Genomic DNA, 25,012 nt, shown 5'->3' on the forward strand with positions numbered 1-25,012 from the left:
GCACAAAAACTACTAACTGCACACATTGAAGTCGGGGTTCAAAAAGAAATATTTTTTTCCACACTGAGAAAGGAAACAAGAGCTACGTCTAAAAGAATGCAATGAAGGTTGATTCTAGTGGTAACAGGAAACAGTCTGCTTAAGGCACGGTGCCGAAGCACTGTCCAAGTTCTTGAGAAGATTTATAAGGATGAAAGAGGAAACTACAAAAACAGCAGCCATTAAAAAAATCTGGTAATGTGTAAATGCAGATATTTGTTGCATGTATAAAAAGCATGTCCTTAATGCCACAAGCTTTAGCAGTGATTTAACAGGGAATGTCATTTTGAGTGATTTTCACAAGATGACGTACTGTTGAGCAGCAACTGCTTTCTTAGCAGCATTTAGGCATGAGTAAATCGCCCCGTACCTTTAATGGGTGAGAAAGAGATTAAGCCAATGCATAAAGTAAGCTTGGGTAATCAAACTGTAAAAAAGAAAGTGGGAGGTGTTAAGCGTTAATTACCGATGCTGCAGTGCTAACTCTGTTTGAGCAATCGATGAAGGCTAATTCGAGTTACCTACAAAAGTTCTCATATGACATCAGGACATATCATCAGCTTGGATTTTTTTCAGCGCATGCACCATATGTGGTGTGTTAAGAAGCGTTGTAGGTATCTATGTTGAGTTAGTGTAGGATGTGACATCTCCGAGTCATCCCAACGTTATATGAAGCAGCTACCCCTTTTGGCTTTGGTTCGCAATTTAAAATTAGCAATGACCTTCTAAGCCAATTATGCCATCCCACTGGTAACACTAATGCAGGGTGTCTACCAACCGGGAAAACCGGGAATTCTCAGGGAATTTGAACAGTCTGGAAAAACTCAGGGAAAACTCAGGGAATTTGTGCTTCCATCAGGGAAAATTAGCTGTAACTTTATTGAAAGGGAACGAAAGTCGTGTTAATGCTGGCTCCAGTAACAGAGGAATCGCAACGAATCGTCATTGACGCCGTGTCATCGGCACGATGTATTGCCAGAGTAGTTAACGACCGATTTTCTAGACGGCCGATTTTTCGGACATGCCTGATAATTTGCACGGTTTTGCGGCACCACCACGTACTCCATATAGTCAATGTATATTGCCCCGACTGCAGGTCTGAAATGGCATTAATCAAAGCCGCCACCGCCGCTATTTTGATTATCTCGCCGCCTCGAACCGGCACTCTCGCAGGCAAATCCGCAAATCCGTAACCACCACCGCGGCAACGTCAGGCCTAGCTGCTTCTATGTTCGCTATTAAGCTTCTTGCCGTGCGGTGCCGTGTTTTTCATTGAAAGAATTCGCCGCTATCACCAGTGGCACCGACTCCGCCTTTGTAATCCTAGCGATTGGCTTTGAAGCTCGCAGAGCACAGCGCGTTGCGTAATGCCAGTCTGCGAAAGTTAGCTTTGCTTCGGTACACTAGTGTTAGGCGGTGAAGCATAACAAGCGTGGGAAGGGGGCAATTGTCGCGGCACACAGTATACATTACTTAATTACACATGCGTGCACGTCGTCTTCTGTCACAGTACAAGCCCTGATATGCCTAAAAAGCGTACTGGCAGGCCTTCAGAGCTTTTTGAGACGTGCCTGTGGTAATTTTAGCCCTTAAAGGCAGTTAAAGACATGCATTAATTTTTTTCAGACTGCCCGTTTTTTTTCAATTTTTTTTTTTTGCGGCCCCTCGGAAGTCCAAGAAATCAAATGTTGACTGTACAACTGACCAAGAGGATGCTTCAGATGATCCATGTGGTGAAAGCGTGGTAGAAGGAGGATGAGAACAGAGAGGACCGACGCACTGAGGAATTAACGGGAAAGGAAGGGTGCCGCCACCTTTTTGAAGGAGCTTGAGCTAAAAAGCTAAGTGATGGCTGATGCTGAGACACAGGTGTCCCTCATCCAAACCAAAATAAATTGTTTACGCAGTGAAACCCAACACTGAGATGTTGTGTACGGGCTGAGAGTATGTCAGGACAGTTGAGGTTGACTTCCCAGCTGCTGAGAGAGAACCTTAGTTGTGACAAAGTTCAGGACCTCATACAGATGAGCTTGCTATCAGTTGATAGAAATAGCCGATATTAAAAAAATATTTACTTATGTATGCATCTCCTTTTCATTCGTATTTGAAAATGTTCGACTCAATTTGGAATGGGCTTTACCATTTCTTTCGCTGTGCATTTTACTAACACCTTCCTTCTGTTTTCTTTTTAAATAAAATATATATTACTCCTTACTGTTCAAACTGGATTAAGTCATTTTTTTGTTTCAGCATGCTTACTAGAGAGTGACAGCATCGGGCAACGTGGTGTCAGCCTGTCTTGACATAAAACAAAGATCTGACTCATTCAGGGAATTTCGCAAAGGTGCTCAGGGAAAACCTGGAAAACTCAGGGAATTTGGAAATGTCAACTTGGTAGACACCCTGTAATGTCAACGGCATTTGCATATGTAAACATCCTAATGTACTTAAACACCAAAGCTTCCTTTTAAAGTACATGCAAACTGTACAAGTGCCTTGCCTGAGTTAACCGTCAAAGGAATCACAATGAAATGTGTTTAAAATTGAAATTGTGGTCTTGCGAGAAAAATGGCACCTGTGTGTAACCTAGGGACAAATGTTATAATAAATCCGCTAACATGTAATTTCGGAAAGCTTCACTGAAAGAGGTTCACCATGACGTGAAATGTGTAACACAACACACTTGTATGTACGTGAGTGACACACAACAATGATCTTCAAACATGTGGTGCACTGTATGTAGCATTGCTGCACATTCAGTAAGCTTTGTGATGTGCAATATTAAATTGGCAGCATGTTTCCAACACCTGTACGAACTTGAACTGTTAGCTTTATGTCTGTTAAAAAGTACAACTTTTTATCAACGGAAATGAAGCAACGGAAACGAAGCATTGTTTAAAAAAGCAGTGTGGGGCGCATCACACGAAACTTTTTGTTTTTAGGTGCGTTTTGGAATTAGCCAGTCACCACATTTGCTTAAATGTTATGTTACGAGCTATGTTGCGATATCAAGCGTATCTCAAAGTCTCACCCGCATCGCTGTGACAGAAAGTCTGATTTTTGTGGAATGGCTGACAAAGAAAAGCTTTTTATTACCATGTATTTCCATGTGCTTCTGCAAGGTCATGTTGACTCATGACCGAAACCAAAAATGCATGCACTTTATATGCCAATTCGTAGTTTCCACCTCCTTTATGTCCATGTGAATTATTTATTACACACAGTTTAGGTTTCGATAGCATAAGTCGTAAAGGTATGCACTGCAACGTTTGTGGCAACAGTTTGTTGTTCTGTATGCACTGGAAGACATGTTCTGTCGCCTCTGCTGTGACTGTGTTTGTTCACTTGGTTTTGTGCCACAATTCTTTTCATATAATTTGTCCTCCTTCAACGATTGGCCATATTCCTCGTGTTTCTTTTAGTTTGTTGTTGGATACTTCCATATTGTTTCCTACATACGTTACATTGTGACACACATTGTGATTTATTTGTGTTGGAAGTCGTTAATATGACATGAGATTTCTCCTCCGTCTGAGGAGACCAAACAGGTTTACTTCGACATGTCATGCTCGTAGTATGTACTACGAACAAGCGTGAGTGCGCAATACCTCATTACTATTTCCTTTCAGCTTGAGCGTAGGATTTAGCTGCTCGGACCATGGAATTTATAGCTTTGGAATATATTTGTGTAATCTACACGAAGTATACATGATGTGTTGGCAGTGAGGGTGCAAGAATTAGATTAAAGATAGGCTTTTTTCAATACACCAATGCCACAACAAAGTTGTGCACTACCTCTCCACACTTGAAAAGCACTGGAAGTGCATGGTAGTTCACAAGATTATTGCAAGGGTGGGACTCCTTTGTCGATTGCACCATCTTGACAGAAAGGCACATTCCTGTACCATACTGTGCCACAAACATAAATTTGGAGGAAATTGTGCCATGCTACACCACAATGACTGCGGCATATGTGTGCTCCGGCAGTGGCCGCGAACAGAGAGCGAATTCCACACACACAAAAAAAGACTACAACCGTTCACATGTTGCACACCAAGCCAGCGTGCCTCTCGCATGAATTTTCGCACTCGCAACAGTGGACTTTTCAGCGCTTCCTGCAACTGGTCGGGGCATGTGCGGCCACTTGGGAGGTTGTAATTATAATATTTGAATACATCTTGAGTTCCCCAAATGGCATCGCTGGCTCATCCTCACATGCTTTGACTTGCACATACTTTACAGCATACAGTGCATGGCGATGTCGTTATCACCCCTGCAATTTATCTGGAACATCACACCAACACTGACGGCAGAAATGTGCCTACAGTGTCCATGTAATTGCTATTGTTATAAAAACAGATTGGAATAGCTTTAACTTTCACCAGTCTGGGGTTGATCGCGGCTCTCTGCGTCTGCAGTGACATATGGTGAACCAGAAAGTGTGTTACCACGTTGATTGGACCACATGATTTAATAACATTGCAGTTATGAGCGTTGGCACCAGAATATATAGTTCCATCATAGTGCCACCAATGCTCTTACCTTTATACAGAAAAACATGCGCAATGCTGCCTGTTGACATACTTTATTGTTCTTTTCGTGTTGGTCTTTTATATTTCATTGTGGTTTCGAAGTGCCCTGTACATTCCATTCCACCATAATTGCCATTGGCCCGCTCCAAACTGCTTCAAAATAAATTTCTCTACCCCAAATTGCTCCAAAATAGAATTTTGTCTGCTCCAAACTGCTCCAACACCCAATGTTACTTGCTCCAAGAATTGCTGAAAAAAAACTTCGGTCAGTTGTAACCATGAGATTGCCACACTACATTACTAATAAACCTTCAAACGTATGCTGGTATTTTTAAGAACTTTTAATTCTGACATATGGAAGGATAACACATTATTTATAAATCAACACTAAACTTGGGTTCCATTCGTTATAAACGAGGCCATGATTGTGGCCAACTTTGAAATGGGCCTCAGCTGCTGTTCCATTGTGTCAGCTAGTCTGCTGACCTGGTGGTTCAGCGTCTGTAACTCACCAGTTTGCTGCAATAAAAATGTTTCGTCAGCAATGCTTCTACACATGTTACTGTGAAAGGCAGAGTTTTGCTGAACGTGTAGTCATCTTAGACGGCAAAACACATGGCCATGCAATGCCACTAGCACTGATACTTTCATCCAAACTTGGGCGCTTTCCTACACATCTACCTAACAAACCGTGCTGTCACATTCTCACTTGCTGTCCTGAAAACATGCAGAGATGTAACCGACAGAGCGAGGCTGCTACTTTCACTCTACTAGCGTGCAGCACCAGTCATTCAGCCTTGCTGCTAATACAATGTACTGCCGCCATCACGACAAGAATATGTGAGGATAAGTGGTAGTGTTGTGAAGCAGCACTGGATGCAATTGCACTGGGAGCGCAAGAGTCAGGTTGTGTCAAAGCCAGGCATGCGATACGTGTAGACAGTCTAATGAACCCATAGTGTGGTTGTCACTTGTAGGTAACATGTAAGTGTAAGTAACATGTAACATGTAAGTAACAGTAACAATGTAAGTAAAATTGTAAGTGAACATGGCTAGCCTTCACTGGCACAAAACGATGTTTTTTTGCACAGGCAGCAATTCGCATGTGATTATTGTGTCAATTTCGGCCCAGCCTAAACACGCCAATGCAGCGTTTGTATACTTTTTCGGCGACTGATCATCTGGTGTGGTGCAGGTGTGACTCGACACAGGCATGCATGTCTGGCTGGTGCCTCTCGGTCAGCAGAATGACAGCTGGTTTCACATACTGTTCAAATGGACTGCATGCCTAGTGGTAGGTTGGCTGCAACCTTGCTCTTGCATAGGTATCATCCAGTGCTGTTTCGCCATGGTGACGTCCCGCGATGTTTGCACCCGCATTTGGGTGAGGTGTCGCAATGACAGCACATCATGTGAACTTGCTAGTGCTTCCCTAATGCGACTCCTACTTGCATGTGTGTGCTCTCAATCTCCGTGCTGCTTGTGTCACTGCAAGGAGACACCAACATATTGTTTTGTGTGGCTAAATTGTTGGGTAGGCACTGCAACATATGTCTTATTGTTACATTCTCTAGAGAACAATGCACTCTTATGTAATGTCAACCTCACAACACACAACATATGCAAGCCTGTATTGCGAAACAAAGCTTCCGTAGCTTTGTTTGGCTGCTCTGTGCTATCTGCCGTTTAGCTGCGGTTTTTTGTGCTACTTCGAGCTTTCTCACATATGAATGCATGCCCATTCACTGAACTATTTCTGCTACTGCACTGTAGCTCTGGATGCGCAATTAAAATCGAATGCATGTTCTTGTGCAAGCCATTCTGCTCTAAAACACAATTTTGCGCCATAACTCCGCCGCGCCGGCCACTTCGATGTTTTACCGTCAAATTTAGCGAAGCCTATGGGTTATTTTTCCTCTCACTGTGGGCTAGCCGATCTGATCCAATCCGATCCGATACTTCGTGCGAAGCTGTTTGGTGTTGTGTTTGTAAGCTGCTGCCGTTGGATGCTGGTCGCCTGCAAGCCTGGACATGAGCAAAAGTAAGTGTATTGAAGCTACCGAATCTAGAAAATGCTACATTATAGCAGTTATGTAACTTAAATTCTCAGCGTTGAGGGCAGCGCAGACAGGATTGTCTAAAAGCGAAGCTGGGTGGTCATGCCTTGTAGCTGCAGTGGACGAAAATGTGGCGCCATTGTTTGATTTTTCGTGATATATGGTATGCAGTAGGAAACAAGCTAGTGCCACTTGTATTTGTTGGTCCTCGCTTGTCATCAGGTCAGGTTGTCGAGCATACTAAATTCTCGATTATTTGACCCCCGTTTTCTCATATAATTCGAAATAGCAGCGCGGTCCCATAGCCTATGGTGTCGGACGCTCGCTAGTTCGAACATGAGAAGGTTCGCACTGGTTAATTATGGCGGGGCCGCTTCGAGGTACCACCCGCGACGTCAGTGATTGACCTAATAGACCTCGCCGAACCTGTGTAGGGAACAGTGATGCCCGCACACCTCAGGCGCGTGTGCTATGGCAGGCGCGACGTCTATCGGTAGTCCACCACTGCCGAAGTATAAATCAGCTGCATATTTTCAGTTTTGCATCTCTTAAATTCAAGCCATCCCTCCGCTGCCACCGGGCGTGCGCATCGTCCAGTCGTTCCGTTTCGGACATTGCGCGTCACGGGTCGTGTAGTTTTATTTTGTATGTTCACTTTGGGATGGCCAGGTCACGGCGTTCTAACGTCTACGCATCTCTCTCTTGCGTCCACGTGCTTTCTCCGCTCTTCGAGTATGTTAAACCGCCGGGTTTTGAGGACGCTTCACCTCAAGCCTGTTTCACATGCCACCGAAAATGCTAGCGAATCCTGCCGCCGCAGCGGGAAAGCCTGTTTTGAGCCGCTGCGATGAGCGACGAGGTTCCAACAAGTTCGAAATTTTCGCTGCGACGCGCCGCTTAATCGCTCAGTCGCTTCCATGTGAACCTGCCGTCAGAGTTCATGCGGTGAAGCATCCTCAAATCGTGATGGGGCCATTTGTGAATAGGCACCACGGCTACTGCCTCACACTGCGAAAAGAGCCGCGGAGGCGCTTATGATTCTGGAGCAGTTGTACGACGTTCCCGACAGTGTGCAAAAAGCAAAAAAACTTGACCAAACTGCAAAAAATTGTCGCGGTCACTTTGTTTCCATCTCAAATTTACTGCAACAATATTCCAGGTGTTCATTTTATAAAACTGCTGTGATGCAAACTGTTTTCATCAGTTTTTTTAGGGCCGTTCGATAATTTGGACTTTCAGATAATTTTAACATGGTTGCTATTTCCTTGAAGGCTGAATTGGCTAGATTTTACTGTACTTTTACATGCCGGGTGGTGTAAGGCCGCACGTGAGCTGGAGCTGTGTTCTCTTAACATTCCACTGGTCATTTTGGATCCATTTGATCTTGTGGCATTTGACCACTCGCTCTACAGGAGCCAGCGGTCCAGTTGCTATCCACAAATGCTTGTAAGCTGCGGCTTCGTCACCCAACCTGTGCCAGAGGACCAAATGGATCCGACATAAAAAATGGAATGTTGAGAATATGCCCCTGGGCAGTATTTAGCTGTCTCGTGTGCAGTCTAAACTTTCGAGAAAAAAAAAACCGCTGCAAAGTATTCTACAAACACATGCGGACATCACAAGACATGCGGACATCAAGGATCTCCAACAGAAACTTGGATTGCCACAGCTGGAGTTCCTGCGGCACGTAAGCAGCAGGTGGCTGACACTATTACCAAGTATACAGCGTGTGCTTAAGCTGTATGATGCTTTGAAGTCTTTCTTTTCCAAGGCTGCAGAACCAAGAAAATCCTCATCTATAAGGCACAATCGCCTCGCATCTGCATTTTCTGACAACACGCTCCGAGCACGACTCCTTTTTGTTCAGAATGCCGCCCAGCTCTTTGACAAGTTTCAAACCTTGTTTCAGAGCAAAGAGCCTCTTCTTCATTTATTTTATGATGAAATAGTTGCTGTGGTCAAACAGCTGATGGGCAGATTTTTGCGGCAGGAGTCGTTTGTAGATGTAACTGGTTTCCATTTGAAGAATGTTCAAGTTGAATCGCAAGCTAACTGGAAAGTGAAACCTGAGCTTGGCTTAGATACTGAGAAAGAAATGGAGCTTTGGACATCAACTCAGAAAAAGGCTTTCTATGTCAAGACCAGAGCTTTCTATATATCCTGCACAAAGTACCTCGTCTCAAGGTTACCTTTGGACAACAAAGTGCTGTTCCACAGTAGATTTTTGAAGCCTGGTGTAGTAGGAGACCACTACACAACGTCACTGCGCTACATCGCGAATGCCCTCCCACAAGTCATGCCACCCAGCGAAGTATCATGTCTAACTGATGAGTGGTTGTGCCTTTGCTGCGAAATTTCTGACTGGGATGTTTCAACAAATGTTGTTGAACACTGGGTTAATGTGTTTGCACTAAAAATGCCCACTGGCGAACCCAAATACCCAAGACTGGGAAGGCTCGTAAGGGCTGTTCTTTCCTTGCCGCATGGCAACGCAGACTGCGAGAGAGGATTCAGCGAAAACAAGCAGGCGCTTCACCATCGAGCCTCTTTGTCAATAACAAGTGTCAAGCCTTCGTCAAACGAAAGCACACTTGAAGCGTTATGGGGGTGACGTCACAAAGGTGCCAATCACTAGAGATCTCCTGAAGTGTGTTGGAAAGTCGTACAGTGGTTATCGCAAACGCGTTGAAATGGAAGAAGAATCAAAATCACGCAAACGGAAATGTGACGAGCCACTGACAGAAAGCAGCGAAGAAAAAAAGCTGAAAGAGGAAAAGGCCACCCTGCAGTGCCGTCTATCCACCCTGAAGGCATTACTTACCAGTGCCGAGGAACTCATCAGCACAGGAGTAAAATCGAAGGACATGGACAAAGTGGAAACTGGAAACGTTTTGCTCGTTGATGTGAATTCCAACCGGCGGTGCTTGAGCGCATTAGAATGATAGATTCCACGCTGGAATCTAACAAGTAATTCTAACAAGCAAATTGAATGCTGAATAAAATGATTTTCTTTGCGTTTTTTTGTATGTCAGTGTGAAGTTGCAATTATTACAAGTACTTTACTCTAGAAACATGCTCCAAAACACAATTTTTGTGCTCCAAAACATAACTTTCGTGCTCCAAAGCTGCTCCGGAATGGCATTATTACTGCTCCATGAGCTGCTCCAAAATGCTCAAGCCTGCTTCCACCATTGTGGATGTCATTTGATAACCCAATCCTCAATCTTTCCTTTTTGAGGATCAACTCTATGCAACAGGATATCTCTAATGCACCACTATAAACCCGTTGATCACTAGACGCTTGGCAAAGGTCCAAGCATTTGTATTGACAAGGCAGTTTAGTTGGGAAATATCACCTGCAGCCACACGGTAAAATGCAATTGGGTGAGACGTCTGGCTAATGAATGTAACAGTAACCAAGCAGCTAATAGCATGCTTGGTTACTTACGCCGTAATTTTAGCTCTGCCCCTTCTTCCCTGAAGCTAACTCTTTATAAAACTTTAGTTCGCTCCAAATTGGAATATGCTTCAGCCATTTGGGATCCGACGCAGTCGTCATTAGTTTCTACTTTTGAAAGTATTCAAAACCGCAGTGCACGCTTTATATTATCTAATTATTCTCGCTATGCAAGTATTTCTTCAATGAAACGAACTCTTAACTTACCTGATCTTTCGTCACGCCGCAAATCTTCCCGTCTCTCTCTTTTTCACAAAGTTTTTCACTTGAACCCCCTTTTAAAAGAGACCCTTCTTACCCCTCCGTCATATATTTCTGCCCGCACTGACCACAGCCTTAAAATCGGGGTGCCATTGTGCCGTACTAACCGGTACAGTGACTCATTCATCCCCAGGACAAGCACGGACTGGAATCGCCTTCCCACCTCAATCGCACTCATCACCGACCCTACTAACTTCAAAACCGCCGTTCAGAATGCCTTTTGTTAATATCTTTTGTTAATTTTTTGTTAATACTTGTTTGTATTTTTTTTATTTTTTACTGCATTACTTCTTGTTTTGACTCCACTCCTTTCTGTAACGCCTTCGGGCCTTGAAAGTACGTGAAATAAATAAATAAATAAATAAATAAATAAATAAATAAATAAACAGTCTTGGTAATAAGTGGCTATGTTATATGTTACGTGCATGCTTAGGCAACTTCATGTTTCACCCACACTCACCTGAGGAGCAGAACGTTTAGCTTTCAGTTTTAGTTGGAGTGGTGAAGTCAAACTGAATGCATACTTCATGGATACTCTTGTTATTGAATGGTAATGCTACGTATCTTGTGCATAATAACTGCATCTCGATGCTGTAGGGTTTACGTAGTTTGGATATTTAGTAATGTGGCAATACATGAATAAAGAACATAGCCATGAATGATTTTAACTGGCGAGCGGAACAAAGGTCACTGTGAAAACCTCTTTGAGGGTTTGTAGTGTCACTGGTGGGTTGACAAACCTAAGGCATGGGAGATGCCCACAAAAAGGTAGCAAAAATTGAATGAAGGCAACTACAACAGCACACTGAATGCATGCCTGCATGCTATGTATTCATTGCACGTTTGAACAAATATTGCACAAACTTCAGTCATGCATGTGCGATTATCTAGTGGCTTGCTAACAAAGCTTGCCTATGTATGAAGCTAGGAGTGTATTCTAGGGGGCCAATGTCACCTTTGTTAACTGGCAGAGCTTCATATGGCAAAGTAATTTCGGACAACTTCCACAAATTCAAAGTGAAATTGTTATGAGGTGAATGTGACAAATGTATTTATGCAAATGCCATGTCACACAACAGATACATATAGTCAAGCCAAATCAATACTTGCGTGACATCATGTAATGTGGTTCTTGGCTGAGCACTCATGAATGGCTGTTCGTCTATATCAGTGGTATGGAAATTAAAGATTAAAATAGACCAAGAAACTTCCTATGCGCCTGAATTGTACATGCTATTATGGACTGCTGGGGACTGGGATTTTGTGGGAAGTCATATTACAAGGTTAAATGCGCAATGCAAACACTTCACTTAAGAAACGATGAGCTGCATTAGTGGTGCGGCTGTGAAAGGAACTGTAATTTCCAATTTCGCACGTTTCTATAACGATTTCAAGGTCTATGCTCCTCAAGTGAAAACGTGAAGTATTCCTGTTTCACTGATCAAAAAAAAAAAAAAAACATTTCAGGTATGAAATGTATGTACAGTCAAGTACAACATGAAACCTCATGCAGATGAATACTTGTATTGCCTGTTGTTATTGCTGCCCTAATTGCGCTGCTTATCCTTAAACAGCATAGTTACATTTCGTTAGTCGTGCAGCTTAGAAGCTAGTGTGCTTCCCAAATTATGCAGGGCCTTCAAGACCTACATCAACAAGAGGCTGCCTCTCGCAGCAGGCTGTGGGTGACACAGCCAGAAGGGTGACCCTTGCAGCTGCAAGGAATGCGTTGGCAGAAAAGTGATTGGAGGAGTACTGCAAGGTGAGATGGCAGTGCTGATAGAGTGCGTACATGTAATTAAACCTGAGCGATTGAATTTTTGGCACGGCCGAGTAGGTGTATTTAGTGACTAGAAAAGAAATAAGGAAAAAAGTTCTTGGAATTTAGCGTGTTAAACAAAACAGTAATTCTCACCATTCACACTAGTAACTCAAATGCAGAGACACAAGGAATATGCAGTGTTCTTCGTTATGTACGTAACGTTTGACATGAGAAGTATTACTTGACCCTTGTCTGGGGGATTCTGGAATGCGTTGCACTTTTCTGACGGTATGAACATAACTTAATGCGCAGAACAACGTTGCATATCATATGCGAGCTTATGTCCTAAAAAGTGGCATTGAAGTCTTGCAAGCTGTAAGGTTCTCATGCAAACCCACGGTTGATTTCTTTTCCTTCGAGACAGCTCTTTTGAGCCACTCTTCCTTAGTATTTCGAGATTGAAACCTGACTAGTATTGGCTGTGTCTTTCCTTGTTTAGCTGGAAGTCTATGAACAGCATCGAGTTCCCTTGTAGTGACATGCTGCAGACCAAGTTCACTAGCAAAGATGTTAATCTTGCTGAGCAAGTCCTCATTCTCGGTCAACCTTATGCCGTGTATTTCCATATTGTGTCGTCCATACTGCTCAAGGTGATTAAGGTAATTTCTCAGTTTTTTTGTTTCTTCACAGTCCCCTGACGCTTCAATGGCGGCAACTCGTTTCTGTGAATGTAATGTAATTAATGTAAATCCACCTTGATCCAGTCACTAATCAATAATTAACTTTGCTAAGCAATAATCTCTCATTCAGCTGTACATGATATTGTGAGCGTGTGGCCTTGTTTGAGTCACGTCATTTTTCCCGTACCTCAGTGCAACCTTGAAACAGATCCCAGGCTTTCACCATTTTAAGAGAGTATACTAAGTGTGTGTGCAAGTGTTCCTCTGGGTGAAGATACGTAGGTCTTGGTGCTCTACTATATAGGGAATTTTGTGATAGACAATTCGGCACCAAAGAGCCCATGTATTTCCTATGGGAAGAACTTGTGACACGACACCTTGGATTACATACAGCATTATCCACTTCAAAGGAAGGTTGCAAAGAATGCAAAAAAAGGAAAGCAACGTCGATGCTATAAACGAACTTTCGTAAATGATCAGAGTGGAAATTTCTTCTGGAAGGAATTTCTTCACAAATATGCCGACCAATTTTATCACACATCAGCCAAGACAGTTCTGGCGTTACATGGCGAAGCCGGGGGCTTCGATCAAACAAATGGAAATGGAGCCGTTACAGATGACGAGAACTGTATCGCGAATGTCTTTAATCACTATTTCCAGTCTGTGTTCACTCATGCTTCTACCTCAGAATTCAATCAAGCGGAATACCATTCTCTCATGCCCGATCTTGTCATAACAGAATGCGGCATTCTTAACTTACTGCTACAGCTTGATGAAAAGAAATTGCCTCGGCCGGATGGATTACCCAATGCTTTTTTAAATCATTAGATGCAACAACTGTCTCTCCTTCAAAAAATGTCTCCTTACCTATAGAAACAGCATCCGTGCCCGCCAACTAGTTTTGTGTAAAAGTGGTCCCGGTGTTAAAAAAATGGGAATAGGCTCTTAGTAAGCATGTATAGACCTATAACTAACCAGCTCTTGCTACAAGTTAGCGGAGCATATAATTAACAAAGCAGTCATAATCTATCTGGAAAGCAACAAGCTTTTATGTGTAAAGCAGCACGGCTTTAGGAAGTGACTATCAACAGTTACGCAATTACATGAAATTACACATGACTTCATGGCTGCTAGTGCTTGTTGACTTTGCGAAGGCCTTCGATTCTATCCCACATCGTAAATTAATCGAGCAGCTTCAAATTATTGGTATTAATTCAAACATTTTTCTGGATTGCAGCTTACCTCAGGCCGTACTCAATATGTCGAAATAAAGAATGCCAAATCCAATAATGTAGACGTTTGCTCTGGTGTTCCCAGGGATCAATATTAGGACGTATACTTTTTAAAAATCTATATAAATGAGTTTTTCCTGTGTCACTCCAAGTGTACTGAAATTATTAGCAGATGACCTTGTGTGCACTGTGATTCGTTCACAAGACGACCAAAATAATTTGCACTTGACACTGACTAACATTGATTGTTCGTTTAAAACTTGGCATATGAAAATAAATGTAAGGGAAGTGTCATCTGTCACCATAACAATGGAAAAAAACGGCCATTTTTTTACTTACCGTTTATCAGGTTCTGCTGTGACACATAATAATGAAGCAAAATACTTCGTGGTAACACTTACTGAAAAATTGAGTTGGGAATCCCACATAGATGACATATGTACAAAAGCATACCGACAACTTGGATTCATCCGACGGAAATTATCAGCTGCACCCCCCATGTAAAACTAAACGCCTATAAGACTAGTAAGGCCCATTCTTGAGAACAGCACCATAGTTTGGAACCCCCATCAGTCTTATCTGAAAAAGAAACTTCAAAGAATTATTTCAAAGCCTAGCACTCCGTTTTATTTATTCCCGTTACTCCCGCTACGATAGCGTGAAACTTCTGCGTAAAAGGGCTAGTATCTTGACGTTAGAATGCCGACAACTAACTGCATGTATGAAATTTCTTTTCCTGTTAAGATTGCATCAGTATAACTAAAGATGCGTACCTAAAGCCGCCACCACACCACTGCTCCAAAAGAATCAACCACGACATGTGCATACAACCATTTGCTGCTAGATGTGACTTATTCAAATTTTCATTATTGCCTCAATCCATGTCCAAGTGGGCTGACCAAAATGGATTACAATCAACCCCCACAAAAGTTCTTGCGTTCTCTTCACAAGTAAGAGAGGTCTGGTCCCAGATTGCGTAGAACTGGGCGGACAACAAATACCTGTGAACAACGAACACAAATTCCTAGTTGTAATACTTGACTCGAGGCTTACTTTCATCTCGCACATAACAAGTCTTAAAGCAATATGTCTAAAAACTATGAATTTACTTAAAATCCTATCCCATACGACATGGGGTAGCGACAGGAAGTATTTACTGAATCTTTGCAGAAGCCTAGTTCGATCAAGATTACATTATGGTGCGGTAGTATGTCACTCTGCCGCCCTGAGCGTGCTAAAGATGTTAGACCTCGTTCACCATCTTGATATCCGCCTGGCCACTGGCGCATTTAGAACAAGCCCTGTCGAAAGTCTATACGTCGAGTCAGATGAGTGGCCACTCCAATTTCAAAGAACATACATCAGCTTATCATATTTTCTCAAGGTTCGCTCTAATAAGGAACATCCGTGTTTCACGACAGTAAACAACTTGACGTGTGAAACACTTTTTTGGAATAGATCCTTCATGAGACTTCCTTTCTCACTGCATGCAAGAGAACTTAGCAGGGAAACGGATTTCCCAGTTCTCGAACATCGCCTAATGCCTCCAGCTGAGCTATTACCACCGTGGGAGTGGCAGGTGAGACTGTCGCATATCCTTTGTAGATGTCACAGAGCATGCTCCTGACCTCGAAATCGCTATGCACTTCCGTGAACTTCAAGTGAAGTACTCCTGCAGCGAATTCTACACAGACGTGTCAAAATCACATGTTGGCGTATGTTACGCTGCTCTTGGTACCTCTTTTTCTGAATCTGACGTGTTAAACCCCCAAACAAGTATCTTCACTGCAGAATCCTACGCGGTACCGTCTGCAGTAAAACACATAAAGAAGCTTAGAACGACAGAAAGCTGAGCTAGTTGGTAAGGATTCATTATGCAAACTAGAAGTGAGGCGTGCAGACAGGACACAAGAGTAGAGAAGTGGACAACACGAACGCCGACTATCAACTGAAGGGAGCACTGAGGCGAAAAATGAAAGAAGACACAACTCATCTGCGCATGCTCAGAAATGGTAACACCACGTGTCAATCGGGTACACGTGCTGGTCTACGTGAGAGATAACTGTTAAGGCACTTAATTTCTTCCTTATGTAAAGTAATCGAAGGCTGACTCACGCACGCACTTCCACCATTATAGATATGCCATGCCTCTACCATAAGACGCGTATCTTCATTCTTATGCCTGTACAGTATCGCGCATTCATCTAACTTTGGCCTGCAGTTACAATCTCGGCAATGTAGCGAAAGATTAGAAGGCGATCCACCGGTTAACGACCTTTTATGCTCCATTAGCCTCTGATTGATACACCGTCCCGTTTGCCCTACGTAGAACTGGCCACAGCTAAGGGGAATTTGATATACCACACCCATACGACATTCTGTAAAACTGTTGTTCTTATTGTGCTTCACTGGACAAATATCTGTTCGTTTTTTGCCTTTAACCCGCTCCTTTTTATTCTGTACGGCAGCGCATATCTTACCTAGCTTATTGGGAGCAGTGAAAGCAACATTAACATCATATCTACTAGCAACTTTCTTAAGCCTGTGCGACACTGAATGAATGTACGGAATAGCCACTACTCTTTTTTTTTTTTTGCGATTACTGCTTTCTGTGATTACGTACGTCCCCCTCGAAACCGACTTCTTTAGGCGCTCAGCTACAGTGGCCACCGCTACATTGGCCACCTCACGTAGACCAGCACGTGTACCCGATTGACACGTGGTGTTACCATTCCTGAGCATGCGCAGATGAGTTTTGTGTCTTCTTTCATTTTTTGCCTCAGTGCTCCCTTCAGTTGATAGTCGGCGTTCGTGTTGTCCACTTCTCTACTCTTGTGTCCTGTCTGCACGCCTCACTTCTAGTTTACATAAAGAAACTAAAACTTCACAGAGCAAGCATATTCACTGACTCGTTAAGCCTTGTAAAAGCACTCATTTCCTTACAAAAGCATACAAATCCTGTCTTCAATGAACTCTACACACACTTATGTAACATCTACTCATCACATAGACATGTAGTAATATGCTGGGTTCCTGGCCATAGAGGAATGGATGGAAATGTGCTTGCCGACGAGATGGCCATATCAATGGTATCGCAGGGTACTCGTTCTGCTGCAGTCCCTGCCACAGACATGAAGCCTTTCCTAAGAAAGAAACTGTGAAGCCACTGGCAATGCTTGTGGGATGCAGAAACGAGTAACAAGCTTCACTTAATTGAGCTGAAGCTAGGTTTCTGGTATCTGACAACGAAAACACAGATGTCCTATTCACCACACTAAGAATAATAGGACACACATTTGGCACTCGTAACTTTCTCTTGACTGGTAACGAGCCTCCAACCTTGGGTAGATGTGGCGACAGGCTGACCGTCCTCCAGGTCTTGCTGGAGTGCCGAGAAGCCGAAAGAGAGAGGAGGAAACATGTTTCTTTTCTATACCGCCATTGCATTCCTCTGCATCCGGCTATGTTTCTCGGTGAAGAACCGCTTTTCAAGACCAAAGCAGTCCTCGCTTTCTTGATGTGCTACATGTTACAAGCCCATCCATTTCGTAGCGCGTCCTCTTCCCAGAGAATATCGCTAGGATAGATTCTCTGTATAGCACATGCCTCTGGGCCCTTGGGTTTCAAGGGCTCTAGTGAGGCAGTAGTGCTCTAGAAAATTTTAGCATCTCACGTATTTCGTATATTGCATCATTCTTTCTCAATGCATTCTAATGTTCGTAGTACACGTCAATAGTCATTCCCATAATTTTATGACACGTAGATTTTATGGAATTTACATCCTCTTTTAAGCCTTTACCAGCCACGGCACATTAAGATCACAGAAACCATCAGTCCACTGCGAACTCATTAACATTAGCATGGCGCTCTTTGGGCATACCTCACCCTTACACCATTAAACATCAAATATTCATTCATTGAATTATGCAAGGCACGATGTTCATAAATCATTGACGAACGGAGCACGTCATTCGACGAGTGATTAACGTGCGAACTAATTTTTACCCTAATTAAGGCCTTTCTGGATAGCCTATTGATTCAAGTGTTTGAGAGTGTCATGCTGACAATATGTACATATTTTCCCAAAGTCGTAAAACAGGTGCATCAGATAAACCTTCAAGTTTGCCGACAACGTGGGGATTTGACGTTTATGTCTTTCGAGTGTTTAGAGTATCCTGTTTAAATTGACGCGTTGCAAATAATTACTGAACTCTCGTTTATTCCTGATTTTCATCAGGAATAAACCAGGTTTGTAGAACCATGTTTGAAGAAACAGGTTTGTTACTAGTTTTTTTGTTGTCGTTGGTGATCTAGTTGGGACACCTTGTTTATATTTCATCTAAATTAAACAAATGCTGTGGCTTGTGCATAGGCAAAGTTGAAAATATGTGTGCTAATTCTGGTATTTGCAATAAAACACGCTTTGAAGGGCTCGGGAGGAAGCAACACGTCATTGAGCCCACCGTCATGTCATAACAACATATGGCACTGAAAATAAAGTTCTGCCTTTTTCGAAACTTTTTGCAACCTTTGTCTTTCTTCCTCACTTAACGTATTTCCTGTATTCACTTCATTTTTACTTCCAATCTTATCAGCAGCAAGGGTTAACCTTGTGTGGAAATACGAACAGTGTCTAAATCCCGTCAGTCCACATCTGTAGAAATGCCAGTTCCGGCCAAAGTAGCCGCAGCTAATGATAGGGCAATCAACAGTTATCGAGCAACTTTTCAGCACCCTTTCCGAAGGTCCGAAGTTTCCGATGGCTGATATTCCCAAACCCGATGCCAACTCTGGACACGATGAGCACATGCGCCTGGCAACACGGACCGTCAGTCACTTCACCTACCACTGAGCCCGCCAACGGCGGGGCCGGATATAAACACCGACCGTCGACGATTCCAGTCGGGCACGACACCGCTGCTAGGATGGCCAGCTCACGCCCACTGTTTTTGCAGGTTACGCTTACATGGTTCATCTGCTCCGAGGTGTGGGATTGCTGCCTGCTGAACGCCGAGGATCGGCCACCCGTTTGGCTGACATTCCCAAACCCGATGCCAACTCTGGACACGATGAGCACATGCACCTGGCAACACGGACCGTCAGTCACTTCACCTACCACTGAGCCCGCCAACGGCGGGGCCGGATATAAACACCGACCGTCGACGATTCCAGTCGGGCACGACACCGCTGCTAGGATGGCCAGCTCACGCCCACTGTTTTTGCAGGTTAGTTATTTGAAGGGCGCTGCGTCTTTCAAGACCAGCAACTACTGCTTATTTGAGGTGTCGTGCCCGACGGATCTCGTTGATGTACTTAAACGAATGCTAGCGTTTTCGGGTGATGTGTTTTCCGCTCTACCTGTACTTTTGCTTGTACTTTCTGGGGATGTTGAGCTAAACCCGGGCCCAATGTCCAAGACGGAGGCGGATTCCTTTGCTATTATATTGGAAACAATACGCAGACTAGAGGCAGCTGATGTCGCTACTACGGAAAAAATACTTAAACTTGAGGAAGGGCAGGCTGCTTTAGTTGCTGAACTAAACTACGTCAAAAATGACCGTGCAGCTGCTTCAGAAACGGTGCGTCGACTTCAAGAAGCAAATGCGACTTTGCGGGCCGATCTAAAGGCAGCCCACGACAGGCAGTCTGCCGCAGATAGCGAGGTCAAGCTGCTGAGTATGAAGCTTTCTGCAGTGGAGTTGAGGACTTCACTCGAATGCCCAGGTGGCCCGGACCCTGGCTCTCATTCATTGCGTAAATTTTCTGAGCAGATCGAAAAAATTTCTTCGAGGTGTGATGAAAACGAAAATAGAATGAGACGCTCAAACTTGCTGTTCTTTGGCATAGAAGGTAATGCTCGAGAAGACTGGGCTGCATCGGAGCACAAGATAATTTCTTTCTGCTCAGAGAAACTTGGTATCACTGTAACGGGCGCCCAGTTTGACAGAGTGCATAGAATGGGTAAGTTCGCTGATGAAAAGCGCAGACCTATTATTGCTAAGCTAACATATTTTAAAGATAAAGGACGCATCTTGTCTTCTGCGCACAAACTAAAAGGTTCTGGTTTCTACGTTCGAGAGGACTTTTCATTTTCTACACGACAAGCCAGAAAACAATTGATCGATCACGCGAAAACACTAAATAAACCATTCAAACTTGCAGTTGACCGATTGCGCATTGATAACAAATCTTATGCATATGATGCCACAAAGCATTCAGTTGTGGAAATCAGCAGATAGCTAGACCAAGACACATGTGAAGCGCCGCTAACTCATCGCATTGCTACATCGTTAACAATATCATTCACTAATATTAGCAGCCTGATGTCGAAACGCGAACTCGTCTCATCTTATCTTGAAGACTGCAACTGCACTATTCTTGCTCTTGCCGAAACCTGGCTTTCCCCCGAGTTAGCCGATCCTGAAATTCTTCCCGTAAAACTAAGCTATAATATTTATCGCTGCGATCGCTCAGATAGAAGAGGTGGTGGTGTCCTCCTCGCTATTAAAAAAACTATCGCATCTTATATTATTGACACATCTTCAGGTCTGGAGATTGTCTGGGCCGCATGCCGCTGCCGCTCTGCCAAAGTTTTGATAGGCGTTTGTTACCGCCCTCCAAATTACAGTCATTGCTTCATTGATGAACTGCGCAGCAGCATTGCTAAAGCCACCCAGTTCTGTCCAACTGAGTTCACATACCTTATAGGAGACTAATTTTCCTCTCATTGATTGGCCAAACTTGTCGTCATCCTGCAGTTTTTCATCAGAATTCATTAGCCTAACATTAGATTATAATCTGTTCCAGATCATTAAAGAACCTACCCGTGGCTCTAACCTTTTAGATCTTATACTAACGCCCCAGAAACTATAGAAGAAGTAACATGCTCGGATGGTTTCAGTGACAACAGATTACTGAATGTATCCATCAGTATCCCATTACCATTTACAGGTATCTTAAGACAATTCGTGACCACAACAAAGGAAATTATGAAGTAATCATCACTGAGCTAGAATCATTTCTTGAACATCATTTCCTACCTTCGTTCCACACCAGGTCTGTTCATGATAACTGGGTCATGTTCCGAGATAAGTTATGCGCATTGGTTGAGCAGAACATTCCTTTAATCAGAATAACTGAAGACAAAAACAAACCGTGGTTCACTAAGTCCCTTCATCTACTCAGAAACAAAAAGAAATGTTCATACAGAACTGCAAAACGAACCGGCACCCCGTCAGCTTGGGAAAGGTACCTTAAATGTTTAAGTTCTTACTGCTCCGCTCTCAATGTAGCCAAAAATAAATATTTTTCCCAAGACCTTCCTTCACTACTCAAATCTAATCCCAGAAAGTTCTGGCAAATTTTATCTCCTGAACGCAATACTAATGACATCTCGTTACACAATAAAGAAAACAACATTCCTATTCCTAACAGTGAGTGCGCTCAAGTTTTATGCGAAGCATATTACGAGAGCTCAACCCAGCTCCTCAGGCGCGGCGGTGTCGCCTTGAAACCACGTGACACCGTGACGTCACGACAGAGGAGAAGTGGCTTTGGCTCAACTCTTGCAGGACGGGCTGGGTGGGAATCGAACCAGGGTCTCCGGAGTGTGGGACGGAGACGCTACCACTGAGCCACGAGTACGATGCTTCAAAGCGGTACAAAAGCGCCTCTAGTGAATGCGGTGTTGCCTTAGAAACGAGCTGTTTCTAAGGCGTGCGTCTCTTGCTCAGGCGCACATTTCGTTGCCGCGCCGAACGCTGCTTTGCTCGACGATCACCGCGTCCAATGCGGGGCGCGTAGTCGCTGCCCTGTAGCCCATTGTCTTACACCCCTTGGCGGGTCGACGGGAACGCTGTCGCGTTCCACTCTTGAAGGCGAAGCAGTAATGCATGAGTTGTTTCTTCGTCTAGCCGAACCAAATATAGCCAAGCAACAGCAGTTCACCAGGCTAAACAGTGGTTCAACAACTAAAATAAAGGCTAGTATGCTTCGCATCCTGGGCTTAACCTTACCTAAGCCACAGCCATTTTTTAATAAATTTTTCTCATCCGTATTCACAAAAGAAAGTATTACTAATTTGCCCATTGTTGCCGAACTAGATTACCGGTACATGGAACCTATTAACATTACTATTGATGGTATTGTTCAACTTATTAATAACTGGAAGGTTTCATCTTCAGCAGGTATTGACAATATTAATTCTAAATTACTAAAAAATACAGTATCAATATCTAGCAAGTTTTTATTTCACATTTTTCATCAATCATTAATGACAGGTCAGATACCCCAAGATTGGAAAACAGCCAAAGTCATACCCATTTTCAAAGACGCTGACAAAAACTTAACTGAGAACTACCGACTGATATCACTAACGTGCATATGCTGCAAAATGATGGAACATATTATTGCATCTCATATTTACCAACATCTAGAATCGAACAACTTCTTTTTTCATAATCAACATGGTTTCAGGAGAGGTTTGTCGTGCGAAACGCAACTGCTTGAATTTACGACAGATTTACATTTTAACATGGACTTAAACCTTCAAACTGACAGCATCTTTCTAGATTTTTCTAAAGCTTTTGACCGCGTAGCTCATTGTCGCCTGTTTTTGAAGTTATCATCATTAAAACTTAATTCACTAACACTAGCCTGGCTTCGAAATTTTCTTTCTAACAGGCAGCAGTTTACTTTCGCTAACAGCTTCTCCTCGCCCCTTTCAGATGTTTCATCCGGTGTACCACAAGGAAGCGTTCTTGGTCCCTTACTCTTTCTGATATACATTAACGACATACCCAATAACTTATCATCATGCAAGCGCATTTTCGCTGACGACTGCATTATCTATCGTTCTATTAACGCCTCCGATGACCACCTGATCCTCCAAAATGATCTTAACGAAATCACTAATTGGTGTGACACCTGGCTAATGACTCTAAACTCATCAAAATGTAAAGTGATGTTCTTCACCCGCAAACGCAATAACTTGGACTATTCTTACTGTATTAAAAATGTCCCATTATCTCGGACCTCATCATTTAAATATCTAGGAGTTAATCTTTCAACAAACCTCTCCTGGACTTCTCACATTACTACCATCTGTGCCAGTGCTTCTCGATCACTGGGTTACCTGCGACGTAACCATCGGAACTCACCTCCACTTATCCGCAAACTGGCATATCAAACATTTGTTCGCCCTCGACTTGTTCGCCGCTCCAATCTGGTCTCCCCATCAAAATTACCTAATTACCATGCTGGAATCAATCCAAAATAGAGCCACACGTTTCATTTCCCGAAATTATGACTACCGTTCTAGCGTAACTCAAATAAAGATTCACCTTTCACTTCAGCTACTAAGTAATCGTCGCGACATAGCCCTTTTGTCATTATTTCATAAATACGCCCACCACACTAACAAACATTCCTTACACCTAGAAACGTCATCACACACGTCGCACAGATTATACAATCATCATAGCTTCACGCGCATCTATGGTAAAACAGAAGCATTTAACTCATCTGCAATTCCACGTGCCATTCGGCTCTGGAACAACCTCCCCGACAACATAGTTTTGGAAACTGACCGTGATAAATTCAAGTGCTCACTGAACTCGCTTAACCCATGTTAACCATTAATAACACACTCACTGCTCTGTATTATTTCTTTGCCTTTTTCTTGCAGTGTTATACGTTGTTACTAACTTATATTGTTTCTTTTTATTGTAATCATATGCAGCTTTATGTAGCTAATATGTTTCATGACTTTTAGGCTGTGCACTTGGCTGCTGTTTTCATTTGTTATTGTTGTTAATTGTATGTACTTGATTGTATGCCCCCCTTACTCAATCCCCAAGAAGGGGCCTTGTAAGGTATTTTACAAATAAAAAAATAAAAGTATAACTGAGATGCTGCCAAATTAAACTGCCTCTCCAATTGCACTCTGCTACTGTAGCCCCCTCTTCAACTAGTACTCCTGCTCAACAATGAAATGAATGAAACTTTGACAGTCAGGCAGAGGTTGTTTCTGATACGTCCGTGTGTTCTTCTCTCTCAGTAACTGTGCGACCTAGCCACTCGTTTGGACACGTGAGGCTTGGGACCTTCAGGAATTTCTCCCACTAATTCTCATAAATCTAATAAAAACAGAGTGATCACGACGAGCAGGATGCCTTGAGTTCTGCATTTAAGACTGGCTAAGCATCAGTAAATGTTCAATGGAATTGGCACTCTAACTTTTCTGTTTATGCTGCCTTTCTTTACCTCTTACACAAACTAATTACAGATGTTATTTTATTTCAAGGATTATGGCTTGCGCCACATCAAAGACTTACTATTAGTAACTTTCGAACATGTCGATTAGATTGCCCAGGTAGAGGCGGTGGGCTGCTGGCATTAGTCTCATGAAAAATGTATCATAACGTAACAGTCACCTATGAACATGTGCGTGAGACTGCGACATTCTTGGATTAGATTTTTTGCTGCCTGACTGCATTGCGTTTATAGTGGTTAATGCGTATTTGCCGAACGGAGTCAAGAGCACTGATCAGCTGTACTCGCTGTGCCAAAAATGTTCAAATGCAATCCTCCTGGCATTAGATTCTTAATTATCATCATTCTTCTTGTGGACTTGAAGCGGATGTTTGTGGGAAAAGGTTGCGAAATTGGACGCAGGACAACAATTTTCAATGTCATATTTCAGGTCGAATTAGTTTTCTAAGTTGACGATTCTCTTCTGCGTTAGACCTGACTTTGTCTTCTCATGTCTAGTATTTCATCTTGGGACACCTTCGACAATGGAACAAGTAGCGATCACTTACCCATTACTTTTGGAATGGTGCTTTTACATCAGGCCCCTATTGTATGGAAAAGATGGCTCATTGATCATAAAGCTTATAAATCTGCTATAAATTCTGGCTGATCCGCGTTGGCCACTTGTGATGAAAAACGGAGAGCTAATTAAGTGGTATCGCTTTTGAAATGGCTGTGTCA

The 25,012-nt window shown here is 43.1% G+C and overlaps 1 long non-coding RNA gene across 1 annotated transcript; it reads left to right on the top strand.

The window, feature by feature from the left end:
- The first annotated feature begins 6,483 nt into the window (after nt 1-6,483).
- Nucleotides 6,484-23,927, top strand: LOC135896757 (uncharacterized). The gene is made up of 3 exons (XR_010562802.2): nt 6,484-6,612; nt 11,981-12,108; nt 18,976-23,927. It is a non-coding gene; the product is annotated as an uncharacterized lncRNA (long non-coding RNA).
- Nucleotides 23,928-25,012: the final 1,085 nt, after the last annotated feature.

This window comes from Dermacentor albipictus, chromosome 2 (genome assembly GCF_038994185.2).
Source record: "Dermacentor albipictus isolate Rhodes 1998 colony chromosome 2, USDA_Dalb.pri_finalv2, whole genome shotgun sequence".
Lineage (NCBI taxonomy): Eukaryota > Metazoa > Arthropoda > Arachnida > Ixodida > Ixodidae > Dermacentor > Dermacentor albipictus.